The sequence below is a fragment of the Euleptes europaea genome, chromosome 16 (genome assembly GCF_029931775.1).
Source record: "Euleptes europaea isolate rEulEur1 chromosome 16, rEulEur1.hap1, whole genome shotgun sequence".
Lineage (NCBI taxonomy): Eukaryota > Metazoa > Chordata > Lepidosauria > Squamata > Sphaerodactylidae > Euleptes > Euleptes europaea.
The window spans coordinates 51869709-51887895 of NC_079327.1; positions in this window are offsets into that span (position 1 = coordinate 51869709).

The following is an 18187-nucleotide window of genomic DNA, read 5'->3' on the forward strand; positions in this document are numbered from 1 at the left end:
TATATATTAAAATGTCCTAAATTCCATTGTTGTCATTGTGAAGGTAAAATGGCACATTGGGCTTTTCAGGGTCCACATGCAGTGTGTGTGTGAAGAATAGAACAATAATTTCACATTGGAAGGTAAACACTGATCTCATACAACCTATCCCTGGTCCTGTGGTTTTAGCAATGCTTGATCTGAGATCTAGCCGATGTCAGAATCCTGCACAGTGGTAAGGAGGTTACATTCATGGCTATATGGAGGAAAGCTTGAAAAAGAAGTTTAAATCAAAGTTGTATTCCATTAACATTGATTCAGAAAAACCTTTCCCTTTCTGATTCTACTATCTTATGTCCTAATAGTGAAGTTGGCCACATCTGAGGATATTTAAATCTGGTGACTGGAGCTATGAACAGGCAAAACAGATCTTTTTACAAACCTGAAAAGAGCCCCAGGTTTGCTGAAATTGTGAAATCTAAAAGAAGAATATAGCTGATGTCAGAATCCTGCAAAGTGGTAAGGAGGTTACATTCATGGCTATATGGAGGAAAGCTTGAAAAAGGTCGAATGAAAGTAGTGTCCCATTAAAATTGATTCAGAAAAGTCTTTCTCTGATTCTATTATCTTATGTTCTAATAGTGAAGCTGGCCACATCTGAGGATATTTAAATCTGGTGACTGGAGCTGTGATTAGGCAAAACAGATCTTTCTACAAACCTGAAAAGACCACCCCCCAATTTCGCAAGAAATTGTGAAATCTAAAAGAAGAATATACACTGGGGAGTTTTGTTTTGTTTTTAAAAAGGATGAAAGGAGCACCTGTACCTTTAAGCAATGGATTCCCTCAATGGCTGTTGATAGGAAACCATAGATTCCAGGCTTGATTCTGTTAGTAACAGGCAGGGGAAAGGGGAAAGCCCCTTTCCAGGCTGATTTTTGGCCTTTAAGGGAGGACTCATTGAGACCATGCATAGGGTTGCTAGTTCCAGGTGGGGAAATTCCTGAAGAATCTGGGGTGGAGTCTGAGGAAGGCAGGTTTTGGGGAGGGGAGAGGCCTCAGCCAAATATAATGCCATGGAGTCCACCCTCTAAAGCAGTAATTTCCTCTAGAGGGACAGAGCTCTGTCTTCTGATGTTCAGTTGTAATTCTGGGATATCTCCAGGTCTCATCAGAGGGTGACATCCCTAGGCCTGGGAACAACCTCTGGGTGGCTTGATACCACCCGACTTGCATGCCAACTTGGCCTGACTGCTTGCTACCATTCAACATCAGTCACCCTATAATATCTGGTGTGGCAAAGTAGTTAAAGATTCAGTGTAGGATCTGGGAGACCCAGGTTCAAATCCTCATCTTTCTGTGGAAGCTCACTGGCTGATTTTGGATCAGTAACATACTTTCAGCCTAACCTACCTCATAGGTTTGTTGTATGGATAAATAGGAGAGGAGAATAATGCAAGCTGCTTTGATCCCCGTATGGAGAAAGCAGCGGTATAAATGAAGTAAATAAATAAGAAATATAGCTGAAGATGGGAGGTAGATAAAAGGTAGGTTGGTGACTGCCTGAGAAGGAGAGAATGAGGCAGGGAAAGGGGAGAGGATATGGGGGTTGCTAGGAAGAGAGAAAGTGGAAATAGTGCAGGGAGGGGGATACAGGGGAAAGTGAGGTGCCACTCTACAAGTCCTTGAGGGTTTCCTACCATGCAAGTGGGGCTAGCCCAGTGGCTGGCACACATAATGGGGCCACAGATTTCCTAGGCAGAGGCTGCCGGGGGGGCGGGGGCAGAGAGGGAACGCTGAAGCATAGAGGCAGATAAAGGTAGGTTTGCTATTGGGTAAGAAGGAGATAAGGTTTCCAATCCAGGTTTGGAAATACCTGTAGATTTGGGGGAGGATCCTGGGGAGGGTGAGGTTTGAGGAGGGGAGGGACCTCAGAAGGGTATAATGCTATAGAGTGCACTCTCCAAAGCAGCCATTTCCTCTATGGGAATGAGGGTTGCAAGCCTCCAGGTGGGGGCTGAAGATCACCCAGAATTACAACTGATCTCCAGATGACAGAAATCAATTCTCCTGGAGAAAATAGCTGCTTTGGAGGGGGGGACTCTATGGTATAATATCCTGCTGAGGTTGCTTCCCTCCCCAAACCTTGCCATCCCATGGCTCTGCCACCAAATTTCCCAACCCGGAGTCACCATAAGTGGGGACTGATTTCAGTAGCTGTGATTCTAGGAGATCTTCAGTCCCCACCTGGAGGTTGGCAGCCCTAGGAGGACAGAAGGAAGCAGGAAAAGGGAGAGGTAATGGGGGCTTTCAAGGAAGTGAAAGAGAAAATAGTGGAGGAGGGGGAAATGCCTCCTGCAAGTCCTTGCAGGTTCCTGCTTGTGAATATATCTAATTCTCAATGTGACCAGATACTGGAGCCATGAACAGACAAGACAGGCCTTTCTACAAACCTGAGAAAAGCCACAGGTTTGCAGAAAATCTGAAATCTGAAATAAAAATGGCCACAACTTTTATTGATCACAACAGAATGGAGCATTGGCGGAAAACCATGGGGACGGATCCAAGTATCGGATCACCACTCTGCCATCTGACCACGCGCCGCTTTTTAAAGGCGTGGGGAGACCCACGGGGTCAGGTGGCCGCCTGACCTCACTCCCCCATGCCCCCCACTAGCCAGAAAGACTGTGCCCTCCCGCCTCGAGGGCACCCCCTCTTCTCCCTGGAGCCGCCCGGGTAAGTCCACCATGCCCAACCTGTTTATTCAGGTCAGGTTTCTTCTCAGCTTAGTTCTCAGGGTTGTTGTGAAAATAAAATGCAATAGAGGCAAATGATGTAAGTTGCTTTGGGTTCCTCTTGTGGAGAAAGGCAGGATATAAATGAAATAATAAATATAGCTGAAGATGGAGGGCACATAAAAGGCAGATAGGTGGGTGGGAAGGAGAGAAGGAAGCAAGAAAAAGTAAGGCTATGGGCTTGTGAAAAAGAGGAAAGAAGAAATAGTGTGGGGATGTGTATACAGGGGGAAATGAGGTGCCCCCCGCAAGTCCTTGTGGGTTCCCCACTGCACAGTTGGTCCCAGCATGTAGGGTTGCCAGCTCTGGGTTGGGAAATACCTGGAGATTTTGGAGGCGGAGCCTGAGGAAAATGGGGTTTGGATAGAGGTGTCAGGCTGTCCATAGGCACCCTCTTTCGCCTTGACTTCAAGGTTGTTTTCAGGTGCAGCTGCCAGCTGCTTTGCTTTGCATCGCTTCCCAGGGTCTGAAGTCTGTGGGAGCTTGGTATTTCCAGACCGCTTCTATAATCATGATGTGACTGTAGTTCTGTGTCTGTAATTCCCCATATAACCAAGTGCACCCCCATCCCCCTTCATTCCTGCCTTTGAATTTCTAAGCTCTGCATGTCTGTTTCAATAAACCAACTCTTTTGGACCTTTGTCTCTTGATGTGGCTATTGAATTTAGGATTACAAGTGCTTACATTAAGGCAGGAAGCATCCTCTTCTTTTACCTGCCTGGCTGGAGCACTGGAGGGTTCGCTCGTGTCTTAACTCCAAGGTCCCTGTGTGGAATCCTGGAGGACTTGGACCACTGGGCCCTGCTGCTGGGAACGTCAACTTGTCCTGACGACCCTACTCTGCTTTGGGATGTGCTCCTAGAAGCTGTATGGACTGATGCCGAAATTAACCCGCCTAGTGGAACTTATTCAGGTTCAGTGGCGTTCTCTGGCCGACGTGCAACCTTGGACATCCGAGGACTTGGATCGGGACACCTATCACAAACTCTTGATCCTGGACGGGCTGTTGGATGAAGTGCGTGCCACACAGGAGGACTTGGTAACCTTGACTCGCCTGTTGGCGAGGTTAACTTTACAAGAGGCTCAACAAACTTTGGCGGCAGCCCCAATCCGCTCCGACGTGTCCCGAACCATGGCGGGTACACCGGCGGAGGGACCCCTAGTGCCCGACCCTGCTGAGTGTCTAACAGAAGCACAACAGGTCGCTATCCAAACAGCGTTATTGTTTGTGGGACTGCCGACCACAACCACGGTGGCCGACCTAACACAACTGTTAACCCCGATGTTTGGGGTTGGTGCAGTCGCACTGGCCGTCCAAGTGCAACCTCTGCTTGGTGGAGAATTGGCCCCTCTCTTCGCTCTTCTGGAACAAGAGGCCTTGCCAATTGTCACCACGATGGCCGCCTTGAAGCTCGAAGCTGCCCAGACGCTCGCCGACCAAAAAAAGGTGGAGGAGCAATTGCAAGCAGCGGATGCAGTGGCGGCAGCCAAGGCTCAGGCCGAAAGGGAGAAGGAGCAACGGCTGGCCGCCGAATGCGCGCGAGCGGCCACGGATGTACGTCCCAGAGACTCTGTAGGACTCTGACTCTCCTTGGGGTCTACATTTTCCCCGGTCTTTGCCCCGTCTCGTACCACACAACGCGCACGGTGCCTTGCGGAATGTCTACCGGACTCGGACTACTCCGACGAGGAAGACCTGTATGGGGACGGATCTCACTGGACCACCGACCTTCGAGTTAGCCAAGCTCGGCACACGGGGGGACCTGGAGATGAAGTACATCTCTTGTGGAGCCAAAACCGGGACTTGAATGACCGTGTGAACCGTCTACAGGACCAAATGGAACGTTTGTTTCGGGAGAACTACCGCTTACAACAAGCACTGGCTGCCCTGGCCCAACCCATACCAGCGTAACCTGGTCCTGGAGGCCCAGCTCTGCCAGCTCAACCAGTTCTGCCAGCTCGGCCAGCTCAGCCAGTTCTGCCAGCTCAACCAGCTCAGCCAGCTCTGCCAGCCCAACCAGTTCAACCCTGCCCCGGGGCTCCGGTTGTGCCAGTTCCTGGAGCACCGTTACAACCGCCCCCAGGACAACCTCTGCCCATACAGTGGAAGCAGCCTAGGCTGAAAACGACTTCGACGGCTCAATCGAAACTCTACCCTGTTTCCTACATCATGTGGACAGTTACATGAGGGAACAAGGACAGCACTTTCCCACTGAGGACAGCCGGGTTCGTTTCGTTGCCTCTTTATTGACGGGGAAAGCAGCCGACTGGATGGTCCTCCAATTTGACACTCGGTCCCGATCCATCCGCTCCCTTAACAACTTCATGTTCGCTCTGCGAAGACGATTCGAGGATCCCTTCATGGTGGAATGAGCCAAAGCAGAACTTTTACAACTCAGGCAAGGCTCCTCTCTGGTTCGGGAATTCGCGGACAAATTCCAAAGACTTGCTAGTAAAATAGTGGACTGGCCCGAAGCTACCCTTATCCACTATTTCCGAGAAGCCTTGCATCCAAACATTTTGAACTGGTCTTACATGCGAGGTGACCCCGATACCCTGGAGGATTGGATTTTGCTGGCAGAGGAGGTGCAAGCATGGATATAATCTTTGGTAATGGGAGGTACAAAGACGTAATACATGGCGTCAATACATAGAACCAATAATAGATATTTAAGGATTTGAATACCCTATTAGAGAATCGGAGGCGTTACATAGAAGTGGTGATCTCATTCTCACTAATGAGCAGTGAAGACCCTCATGGTCAGGTGCTTCTCTATTTGATCCTAAATTACTGCAGTTCTTATCTTGGACCCTGGCTGCTGCCAAGGCTAACTAAGGGAATTTTCCTAGCTGGCCCTTATGAGTGGGGAGCCAGCTTATGAAAACATACTCGGGCCTTCTATGGATTCTCTAATTAGCTTCTAACGAGCAAAGCTGGGCCTCTTATACTCAAGGCCTTTAACATATATATGTGCTTGGTGTGACTTTAATCATAGATGCCAGCTCTTATACACTGAGTATGGCATATTCATAAGAGCAGATTATACTTTATTGATTACAAAGAATATATTTCAAATCAGTGAATACGTTTCCAATACATTTTCAGTGAATGAGTACATTTCTTCAGTGAAAGAATGCATTTTCAATAACATATAATGATTTCAGGCATTATAACCCTACCACCATGGCAGGTTGCACCACGGAACTAGGCCATAGTTTTCTTTGATAGAGGATGCCAGTAGGAGGGGATGATGGAAAGTTGAAAACGGGGAAGCAGATAAATGTAGGAGAGAAGAAAACAGTAAAAGGGGACAGACTATAGGGACTTTCAGGGAAGGGAAAGAGGAAATAGTGGGGGAGGGGAAATTAGATGTTCCTCACAAGACTTTGTGGGTTTGCAGAAAAATCTGAAATCTAAAAAAAACAAAAAAACACTCTGTGTGTGTGTGTGTGTGTGTGTGTGTGTGTGAAAACCTCCTAAAACAATCGAAGCAGTGCCTGAACCTTGAAGAAATAAACACTTTCTCAGCGGCTGATCAGAGGCCATTGTGGCAATTGCTAGGCCATCACAGCAGTATTGCTAGCCTTCAAACCTTGATTTCTGTCAGTAAAAGGCAGGGGAGAAGGCACTTTTCAGAGCTGTGTTAACCTTTGAGGGAGGACTTTGGAGCAGTTCCCCCGACAACACCTGAAAGGGTCTCTTACTTTGTAATTTTTAATTATTGCATCATCGCTTCTTTTGTACCTTGATATTAAGAAGATCTTGATGTTATGTATATTTCCAAATATCATAGCAAGCAAGATTCAATATAAAGTGCAAATACTCTCACAAATTTTGAGCCTAAGAAGAAAACCATAGTGGTAGAAAGCAGGAATGGCCACTTAGCTTCTATTGCAGGCCTGGATCTGTCAGTGGGGCTATGCTGTCAAGACTGATCATGAATTCCATTTGTCCAGTGCTGTGTTGTAAAAGAAGAACAAGTGTGTCTCAACGGGGCAGATTTACCCACTGAAAATGAGAGAGGGAGAGAGAGAGATCTTTCATCTTGTCTATGCCTCTACATCAAAATTCTAATCACATTGGCCTCATTTCAGCCTCCTCCATTCTTCTCTGCTTTTATTATCCCCTCCCTTCCTCGCCTTGTCCCATCTATCTCTTCTGTGCTTGAAAAAAAACCTTCTCCTTTGCATTGCCAGTCAGCTCTGCTATGCTTTCACCTTTGTTCTCCTAAGGAACAGCTTGTTGCCCCCTTGCAAGAAGATAGAATGCTGACATTAGAAGCAAATCGACATTTTAAGATCTAGCAAGGCAAAAACTCCACACTCCAAACTGGGGCAGCTTTTCTTCCAGGTCTGTGGACTAAAGTTGCAATAATATTCTGTCAAATCTTCCAAGTTGCTGAACTTCATTCATCATCTGAATTTGTTCTCTCTGTATGGTGTAGATTATGTTTGCTACTAGGTATGTTAAAATGCTGCAATTAGGACTGAAATGGGGTTTTGACCGGTGTGTGCTGCAGATTCCTCTTGACAAAGAAAATTAAGTTGGTTTTCCTTAATTTGCATCCGTGGGCAAAGAGCTGTATCTCATTCCCAGCTGACAGCTGTTTTGCGAGACCCAGTGTTGCTGAAGTACCCCATTTTCAGATGGCAATTTTATCCCAAATTATGACTAGCACCTCAGAACTTTGAAAAAAAAGTTTAATTTTTTCCATACATTTATCATTGGATTACATATGGTTTGTGCATGCATGTTCACACATCTTTTTCACTCTTCTCTGTTCTGTCCTCTTTGCAGTGACTTCTCCTTCTGGTCTAACCGTTCCCATTTGCCTAGCTGTTCTTGGAAGTGTTTGCATCCTTTCAAATACACACTCTTGCACTCCTTTGCCACAGCTGTCTGTCCAATGTATATGGCCAGTTTTTTAAAAAAATACAAGAGATGCTTTCCTCAGTTGTCTTGATCCTGCTTGTTTTGGGTGGGAGGAAGCAAGCTTATCGGTCTAATCAGTCTTATTCATTTTGACTGCTTGGGGAAGGTGGGGGGAATTCAGCAGAAATTCCAGGTGGATTACCCGTATGTAAGAACTGCAAAAGTTGCCTCATGCTGTAGTAAATAATCTTTATTTTTTCTCAAGAGATAAAGTTTTAAGGTACTACTTGGATCAAGTACCACATTTAATCATGACCCTAGCTTTGCAGTTTGACTGCTGGAAAAGACACAGACAGGAAGCAAGGCTCCTCTCTATATCTAAATTACTAATAAAACATTGTGTGAAACATAACTGCACTCATACCTCATGTAACTCAAGTTGCTCAAGACCGTCGGACCAGAACCAACGGGTTGAAATTAAATCAAAAGAGTTTCCATCTAGACATTAGGAAGAATTTTCTAACAGTTAGAGCGGTTCCTCAGTGGAACAGGCTTCCTCGGGAGGTGGTAAGCTCTCCTTCCCTGGAGGTTTTTAAGAAGAGGTTAGATGGCCATCTGTCAGCAATGCTGATTCTGTGACCTTAGGCAGATGATGAGAGGGAGGGCATCTTGGCCATCTTCTGGTCACTAGGGGTGTGGAGGGGGGAGGTAGTTGTGAATTTCCTGCATTGTGCAGGGGGTTGGACTTGATGGCCCTGGTGGTCCCTTCCAACTCTATGATTCTATGATTCTAACTCTTCATCTCACCAAAGACTGGAGTATACTCATTGTATGGTTTCAAATAATGACAGTTAAGTAGGGCAAATCATTTTGAGCAAAAGGAAACACAGCACTGGGCTCCCCTGAAAATCAATAGTGCATCTGTGGGACATCCCCTAAATTAATAGTTTTCAACCTTTTCAGACCCAAGACCTCATGCTACAATATAGGACTCACTTTTAATTTTTTAAATCTACTTTGACCAATTTTTGTCTTTTCTCTAGGCGGAAGGCATCAAAAAGGGACCTCGGGAATAATCCTAAGTTGTTCTACTCAGAAGTAGATCCCATTTTATTCAATGGTGCTTACTCACAGGAAAGCATTACAGGATTGCAGCTCTATACCGATTGGGGAAAAGGAGGCCATGGCTATCAAACATGCCCTTACTTGTTTGGCAGCAATTCCTGGAGGGGGCGGCAGAGCCTTTCGAGGTTTGGATGGACCACCGGAATCTTGAGGCTATATTGGGGCAGAGGAAGCTATCGGTCAAACAGCTTCGCTGGGCGGACTTTTTCTCCAAGTTCCGTTTCAGCATTAAACACATGGCGGGGAAGGAAAACTGCTTGGCCGATGGGCTGTCCCGGATGCCGCAATATGACTGTAAGGTCGAACGGCCGGTAGGATCCCTTTTTACCCGGGAACACCTGGGCTTGGAACCGGAGGGGACAAGCGTGGGGGTTTTGACCAGAGCCCAAGCCCGCGCAGCGGCGGAGGAGCCAGTCCCGGACCCCCCTCAGGAGAAGGCTGCCTCTACCCCTCCCTGGCGACCCCAGGAAGTCTTACGGAAACAGTCACAGAAAGGGGGGAGAAACCTTTCAGCAAGAGCAGGGGGATAAGGCGGAGGAGCCAGTCCCAGACTCCTCTTAGAGGTTGACTGCATCTACCCCCCTATCCTTAGCAATCCCAGTAGATCTTCCAGAGGCCGTCAAGAAAAGGTGGGTGGAGGCTCTTCAGTGCGAACGGGGGGATAAGTCTCTCCCATCCCAGGTGACAGACAAAGAGGGTGCCCACAAGGATAAACATTACGTCCCCCAGGAACTGCGGCGAGAGGTGTTGGAATGGAGCCACAGTTCCAAAGCGGGGGGACATTTCGGGTTTGTGAAAACTTTGCACCTAACAAGAAGGCAGTTCTGGTGGCTGGGAATGCGCCAAGACATCGATGTGTTCATTAAATCTTGCCCTGTGTGTGCGACGAGTAAGCGCTTGATGGGAAAATCTCCTGGGTTGTTAAAACCCCTAGAGACTCTGGAGGCACCCTGGCGGGTGATCGGGATGGACTTTATCACCGACCTCCCATCTAGCCAGGAAAGACGGTTCTGTGGGTGGTCACAGATCTCTTCTCGAAGCAGGTTCATCTTGTTCCGTGTGAGGTGATGCCCTCTGCCCACAAACTGGCTCGCTTATTTGTGCACCAAATCTTCAGATTACACGGCTTCCCGTGGAAGGTCTTGAGTGACAGGGGGTCCGTCTTCGTGTCTAAGTTTTGGAAAGCATTTTTAGGAATTGTGGGTGTACAACAGGGTTTGTCTTCAGCCTACCACCCGCAGACAGATGGGCAGACCGAAAGGGTTAATGCTGTGGTAGAATGTTACATGCTCTGTTTTGTAAATTACCACCAGGACAATTGGGTTGACCTGCTACCATTGGCGGAGTACGCCTATAATAACTCGGTACACTCTGCTACTGGCATAAGCCCCTTCAAGGCTGTTTACGGAATGGAATTCAGACCCTTGGGGGCTGTACCCCTCCCGCCGGAAGGCGACCCCCCAGAGGTGTCAGTATGGGCTAACACAATGAGGAACACTTGGCCCTGGCTTGTAAAAAATTTGGAACAGGCGAAGGAGAGATACAAGGCACAGGCAGACAAACACAGGGCGCCCCACTGGGAGTTAAAGGTCGGGGGGAAGGTATACCTCTCCACCAAGAATCTCAGGTCTTTATGTCCATGTAAGAAACTGTGTCAGAAATTTGTGGGGCCGTTCCCAATCTACCGGGTTATCAATGAAGTTACCATGGAGTTGGAACTGCTTAAAACCTTACAGGGAGTGCACCCGGTATTTCATGTGAGTCTGTTAAAACCCTTTGTACCGGCACCTGAATGGCACCCTGAACCCGCAGCTGCGACCCCAGTTATGGTACAAGGGGAACAGCACTTTGAGATCTCCAAGGTGTTAGATTCTCGGGTGCAGAGGGGTCAGCTGAAATACCTCGTACATTGGACACACCTGAACTCCAGTCATGATGAGTGGGTGTCTGCGGTCCACGTTAAAGCCCCCACCCTGGTAGCGAAATTCCATTGGCACTACCCCACCAAACCAGGAAACCCCGGGGAGGGGTCTTTGAGGAGGCGGAGTGTCAGCGAGGGCACCCAGTCGGGCCCTGGATAAGCAAGCTCTGTGTTCTTCCCCCCCTCCCAGTCTTGTGGGAAAGTCTCTTCAGTTTGGGAGTAAGGTGTGAAGGCCGGAGGCACTAATACTTCCACTTCAAAGCAAGCCTTCCTATTGTAAATCTGCTTTCTGTTCTCAAGGTGTCAATTCTGCCAGAACCCTGGCATCTCTAGAATCTTGAAAGAACCCTGATGTTTTGCATTTCAAAGCCATTATGTGTAATCAATTCTAGTGTGTGTCCCCTATAAAGATGACCTGTATTTCCCCCATCTGTATTCTGACCTTAGGTTTGTATGGACCAGGCTTCCGGTGCCTGCGTTGGTCCCGGCAACAGTCTCCAGGGAGAGTTCCCAGGAGAATCCAAGATACGCTTTAAATTGGAGTGCAAATAGCACACCAACCCGGTCCTAAATAGTGGGCTGGGATGCAGGAATTCCTCTGCAGCCAGAAGATAGCAGTGTGACTCCCATACTCTCCGAGGGAGCTTTTTTAAGTCCCCCGGAGGTGTGGATGCTGTCCTGCTGGGCATTGAGGGGAGAATACATCACCTTGGGCATTTTCTTGGCTACTGGGTTGGACCTCCAGCACCTATAACCATCTTAAGAAACATTTAAAGGAAAAATACCTCACTCTCTGAAGTCTAAGTGAGTACAAGAATTATTTTGATCTTACCGGGTACAGAAAAATAACTGGGCTGAAAGCAACTACTGAGACCTCTGCATGCCTCCCCTCCATCGTATAAAGCCTTTTTTGTTAAGATAAATCATCAGATAAAGTGGCAAGGACCTTATCAAATTGATCTGTGGGTAGACAAAACAATTGAACTTCCTGATTGATGTGAAAGGAACCAATCAGCTTTTGTGACATTTGAGGGGAAAGGAGAATTAAAACCCTCTCCTCTCTTGGCTATGTTACCTTTTTCCGGCTGGGGAAGGCTCTCCATCAACATCCTTAAGTTTCGTTTTCAAGAACCGGAAGACATCTAGGAATTGCCGTGACTTGCAGAAGCATGCTTGCCGATTGTGGGGAGAAGGGAAGTGAAAGAAGAGTGCAGGACTGAAAGGCGTTCCCTCAGTGCATTATCTAAAGGCATCTCTTTGAAAAACTACAAAACAGGGGACGTCGTGACTAAACTGTTTCCTGTCAACTTCCTACTTCCTGTCTACTGCCGGTCTAGAGCGTCTGCAAAAAAACTTTTTGGTTTCTTCAGAAAATTTCCAAACTTCAATTTCTACTTTAAATTAAGGACTCTTTGGAAAAAAAATTCTTAATGACTATGTTTAACAAAGCTTATTAATCTACCCACACTCATTAAAATCTTTGATCCTGGACCTGCCAAAATCGCTGCTTAGGGGCATTCTTAAGAAATTGCCATGGAAAAGTTAATTCAGGATATGTTCAATCTACAAAATGAGACAACTGCAAGGTTCTATGAACAACTGTTAAATCAACAAAAGCAGATGTCAGCACTGCTGGACCAGATGATGACCAAATTTGATATCTCCACCCTGCCAGCAACCCAAAACAGGAATGAAGTCATAGAAGATTCTGAAGATGCATTCCCAAATATTGCAATGCTAGAGAGCTCTCTAGCTGAGGAACAAGAGAAAGAATACACAATAGACCAAGCTCCAATAGCTTTGGTTCTTGTAGGTTATCCAGGCTGTGTAACTGTGGTCTTGGTAATTTCTTTCCTGACGTTTCGCCAGCAGCTGTGGCAGGCATCTTCAGAGGAGTAACACTGAAGGACAGTGTCTCTCAGTGTCAAGTGTGTAGGAAGAGTAATATATAGTCAGAAAGGGGTTGGGTTTGAGCTGAATCATTGTCCTGCAAAAAGTAACAAAGGTAATGTGCTAACCATTGTCCTGTAAGTATCAAGATAATGTGCTAATGAGGATGTGGTATGTTAATATGGAACCATTGTATCCTGAAGTGATCTGATAATGTGTGAAATCCAAAGCTAATCTGCATGGCTATTGTTGACTGTAGTCTTTGTTAGTCTGAGGTTTTCAGGACAGGAAGCCAAGCTGAAAACCTCCAGACTAACAAAGACTACAGTCAAAAATAGCCATGCAGATTAGCTTTGGATTTCACACATTATCAGATCACTTCAATGGAAGTAATTAATGTCACTTTGTTTTACTGATCCTTTCATTATTATATTCTTTTCTTTGATTTTATTATATTATAAGATAGAATTAATTTCTAACCCTTTCTTCTTGTTTTCTTGTTTCTTTTTGTTATCTTTCAGGACAGGAAGCCAAGCTTGACACTGAGAGACACTGTCCTTCAGTGTTACTCCTCTGAAGATGCCTGCCACAGCTGCTGGCGAAACGTCAGGAAAGAAAATACCAAGACCACGGTTACACAGCCCAGATAACCTACAAGAACCAATGAACTCTGACCGTGAAAGCCTTCGACAATATTCCAATAGCTTTGTTGATACCAATGGAGCTGAATGTAACTGATCTCTTCAATTTGCTTGATGAATGGTTCAATACCTACTTGGACAGGAAAACTCGACCTGTTGGGATCTTCCTCTTAGAACTGGATGCGGAAAACACAGCAACTAAGACACACCTTGAAGACTTCTCCCTTTTGGAAGAGAGCTTGCTAACAACCCTCAAGGATCATCTTCAGTGTTTAATGGCAATGATGAAAAGAAGGAGATGTTGGAAAACTCGGATGAAGGAACTAGCTTATGTCTTATGTGTCTTATGTGGTGAAGATTAACAAATGGAATTGGTTAAAAGGACAGGCCTTATGGATATGGATTGTATTTGATAATAAATTACCTGTAATATTTTATTGAATTGGTGTTAGGGAGGATGGGAGAATGCACATTCCCTGATACAACTTCTGCCTCCAGGTGCCTAAACAAGATGGCATAATCTGCTGAATCAAAGGCTGCAGATAAATCCAATAAGAGCAACAGAGAGGCTTGGCCTTTGTCTACACTCAGACAGAGTCATGAACTAAACCTAGCAGAGCCATCTCTGTCTCATAGTCTGGCTTGGAGCCAGACTGAAAAGGGTCTAGTGTAGGTGAGTTATCCAAGACAACTTGGAATTAGTCCACTACTGCTTTGTCAGTCACTTTGTCCAGAAAGAGTAGATTAGAGACTGGGTGATAAATGGCTGCATCATTTTTCTGTAGCAGGCGGATAACTTAGGCTTGCCAACCACCAGGTAGTGATGCAAATAAAACAGATTTATCAAGATAGCAGCCCATCAGGGAGCTCCACTTTAATCCTAGGAATAGTAATATTAAGCCTTTTGGCTGATGAAGCTACTTTTGTAGTGAAAACGCTGGAATACGTCCGGAGCCACGTTACCATCTGTATCTCCGTTGCCTGAAGACACATTGACATTGATATTGACTAAAATATGACTCTATGTCTTACATGAACTTTTTTGCACTTATTATCAGCAACTCCAGCTGATTTTTTTCTTTACGTTGTTATTTCCTTGCTTTGAAACCCTTGTTGCTTAGCTTCATTTGTACATTTATTTCTTTGTAATATAGTTACAGCCTTGGCTGTTTTACTGCCTGCTATCCATTGCCTATTGTCTCATTCAATTTTGCCTACTACTGTTTTATTTGCATCATTACTATTTACAGTAGTTATTGGCATAACCACCAGGTAGTAGCTGGAAATCTCCTGCTATTACAACTGATCTCCAGCTGATAGAGATCAGTTCACCTGGAGAAAAATGGCTGCTTTGGCAATTGGACTCTATGGCATTGAAGTCCCTCCCCTCCCCAAACCCTGCCGTCCTCAAGCTCTGCCCCAAAAACCTCCCACCAGTGGTGAAGAGGGACTTGGCAACCCTAGGATAACTGCTTCTTTGAGTGGCTGAGAGAAGGAGCCCTGAGTTAGTGACTGATTTATAATAGAAACTATGGTTTTGTTAATGTGGTCCTTACATGATTTCAGCAACCAGGATGGACAAGATCCAGAGTACAAGTAGTCTTCACAGATCCCAGGATTTATTGTGATTTACTGTGGTCCCATTAGAAAGGGGCTTGTGAAAGTGGAAATAGTGGTTGGATGCTATACAGTTTTCTTAACAAAATCTTCTTCTGTAATAAAAAGCCCCCAGATACTGCACAGGTGAGCAACCCTGTCATTGTAAAGCTGAGGACCAGAGGCAGATTTGCAGACACAAAAGTCCAAGGCCATTCATGGCTTTTTATGTGATAGTCTGAACCTTGAACTAAACCCAGTAACTTATCCAATTGACCTTGCTGTGAGTGCTTCAGAGTAAATATTTATTCATTTAGAATGTGTCTATCCAAACTAAAATGTTGCCTATCAGTGCATTTCTGAAGGGGGGCGCGCGAACTACAGTAGCCAGTACAGCACAGCTGTGAAGCCTCCTCAGAGGCTTCCCAGTTGCCGTGGAGGGGGGGGGAAGCATTTTTTCCAAAATAAAACCAGGAAAAAAGGCTTTTTCCCCCATAGGGGAAAGCGGGCCTGCACTACATAGAAAGATGGTGTAGGGCCGCCGGCATCCCGGGAGGCATTCCCAGGGCGAAAGAGGTTTGGAAGCTGACTAACAGTAGCTCTGCCCCTGGAACACCCAGGGGACACCTCTTGGGATGCTGGCACAGGGACTTGCACCAGGAGAATGATGGTGGGAGACCCCTCCAGCGTCCAAGCCCCCTCCGGTGCCCGAGCCCATTGCTACCGCCATGGTCCAGGGGGGGCTGGCATAATCAGACTCGGAGGGTTACTATTGGAAAACCAGTTTTCATCAGTGTGGGACCTATCTTGTGGGGTACAATTCTATCCCTAGGGTTGCCAGATGTTTGGGGTGGAGCCTGGGAAGGGTGGGGTTTGGGGAAGGGAGGGACTTCAATGCCATAGAGTCCAATTGCCAAAGCGGCCATTTTCTCCAGGTGAACTGATCTCTATCGGCTGGAGATGTGAAAGACCTCAGCCTGAGACCCCGGAGAGCCGCTGCCAGTCTGAGTAGACAATATTGACTTTGATGGACCGAAGGTCTGATTCAGTAGAAGGCAGCGTCATGTGTTCATGTGAGATCAGTTGTAATAGCAGCAGATCTCCTGCTACTACCTGGAGATTGGCAACCCTATCTATCCCCCTTGCTTTTCAACCTCTATATAAACTTCTAGGATAAACCATTAGTAGGTTTGGGGCTGGTTGTTATTCCTTTGTGGTCTCCCATCCAAATACTAGCCAGGGCTGACCCTGCTTAGCTTCTGAGGTCTGATGAGATCAGGCTTGCCTTGGGCTATCCAGGTCAAGCCTCCTCAACAATGATTAGTTCCTGTTTTCCCTTCCATTTCCCCCAGTCCACTCCTGAGGCTTGGAGAATGCCTGAGAAATGTGGGCCTGCAGGAGAATTTGCCGCAAAGCCAAGGCCTGTATGTGAGGAAAAGGTTGTCTGGAGGTTGTTCCAGTTCTCAGCTTCAAGCCTAGGATCATGACATTCTCTTATGGTAATGTGGGAGGTGGTTTTATTTCTTGGTATCTGGCATACACAAATATGGGTAATTTACATCCACTGATGCAACTGGCAGTTTAGTATAAAACAGATTTGTAACTGGAGTCAAGAGGAATTCTCTTAAATCTTCTTTTCCCAATTTCTCCCTGATATCTGACAATCTATTATTCTCTGTTTTTTTAAGGAAATTGGAGTATGTTTCTAATCAATTCCATTTTGACCAAAAATAAATTCAAAGAGAGGAGGGGCAGGAAGGGAAGTTTTGCAAAATTTCAGAATCCCACTCCGTAGATACTCAGAGAAAAGCGTTGTCTTCTCAAACCTTCCTATCCTTCTGTTAGAGTAGCACCCTGTGGCATGTAACAGAACAAACGGAAGGGCAATGGCAAATTACCTTCCTTTGAAAACCCTACAGGCCTGTCATAAGTCAGGGGTGACTTGAAGGCACTTTGCGCCACCATGACTCTAGCACAGGCTGTTCAAAGTCATGCCGTTTATATTTCCATCCTTTTTGCAGGCAGAGCTCCTTGGATGCAGGACAGAAGCAGTTCAGCTGGCAAAGTGCTTGCAGAGCACAGAGATAAGGAGAGCTCTGCTTGTTTTGACAAGACATGGAGCTTAAAGTAACGGGTGCTCCCCTTATTGTGGCTTATGTCTGAAGCACAGGGGCTGTTAAGTCCGCGTGGGGAGGACACACGAAGTCGAGACGGAGTTCCAACAACAACGCAGCTTTATTGATTTCAGCAATGACAGTAGGGAACTGAGGAACCGTACAACCTGGCCCTGCTTGTATGCACCCCTGCCCCCCCCCCGGTGGCCGCTCCCCCCTGATCCTTGATAGGGGGAAAACAACCCCCAGGTCACCAATGGCATGACCTGGCTTAGGGCCAATGGGATGAGTTGGCTGTGGCCAATCATGCGAGCAGGGCTTAGGAGCCTTCGCCCAGGACTCAAGCTCCTGGGCTTTCTTCGCTATGGTCTTACTGATGCACATACATTACAGGGGCCTTCTTAGGAAAGAGGCAGCAAGCCACTCTACTTCCTTCCCGTTGAATTAAGATTGTTCAAGTACAGTAGTATGAATCACTCAAGCAGTCTTTTTACTTCCAGCTTGATCTATAACCATGCGTATGCAGAATTCCCATCAATTTCTACGGAGTTTACTTCATAGAAGCAGCTTTAGGAGTTCAGTCTTCCCTCTCCTTTCCCTCCTCTTCCTAACCTCCCACGCAGAGTTACTCATGTCCAAGGCATTACTGCCTTCTCTGTCTATATCTAGATTTTGAGGGTGGGGAGGAAGAGGCAGGTGAGAAATTTTCAGCTGCAAAATTTAACAGAGCAGTTGTTTAAGGTTCCAAACATCTGCGGATTAGAATTTCTTTGGTGAGTTAATTAATATGCCTAATTAGAAACACCTTGCAGCTTCTGTTAGCCTTAATTGGCAATAATGTAGCAAGGGTTTGTTACCTATTTTCAGAATTGTTGGGGGGGGAGAGGTTTTTTGAAGAGTAAAGAAGGAAGATTGGGAAAGAAAAAAAAAACCTGTTCCCACACAGTTCAGAGAGTTCACACAAAGAAGATCCCATAGCAACAGCGAAACCCCCAGTTTGCTTTATAGAGACAAAGAAAATATTCCAAGAATAGATAATGCTTCGTCGCTTTTAAAAGAACCCTTCAAGGGGGAAATTGCTGTGGGGGATTCAAGATCCTCTATAGGCAGCAGTTCTTTCTAGCTGGTGTTGCGACTTCACTCTCCCTGCCCCTGCGAGAAAGGGGCAACCGCGATGGTTCTCCTCTGGGGTTGGTGGGCAGTCCTGGCATCTTCCTTTGCGGTCCCTCTCCCCCAAAGGCCAGTCTTCCCTC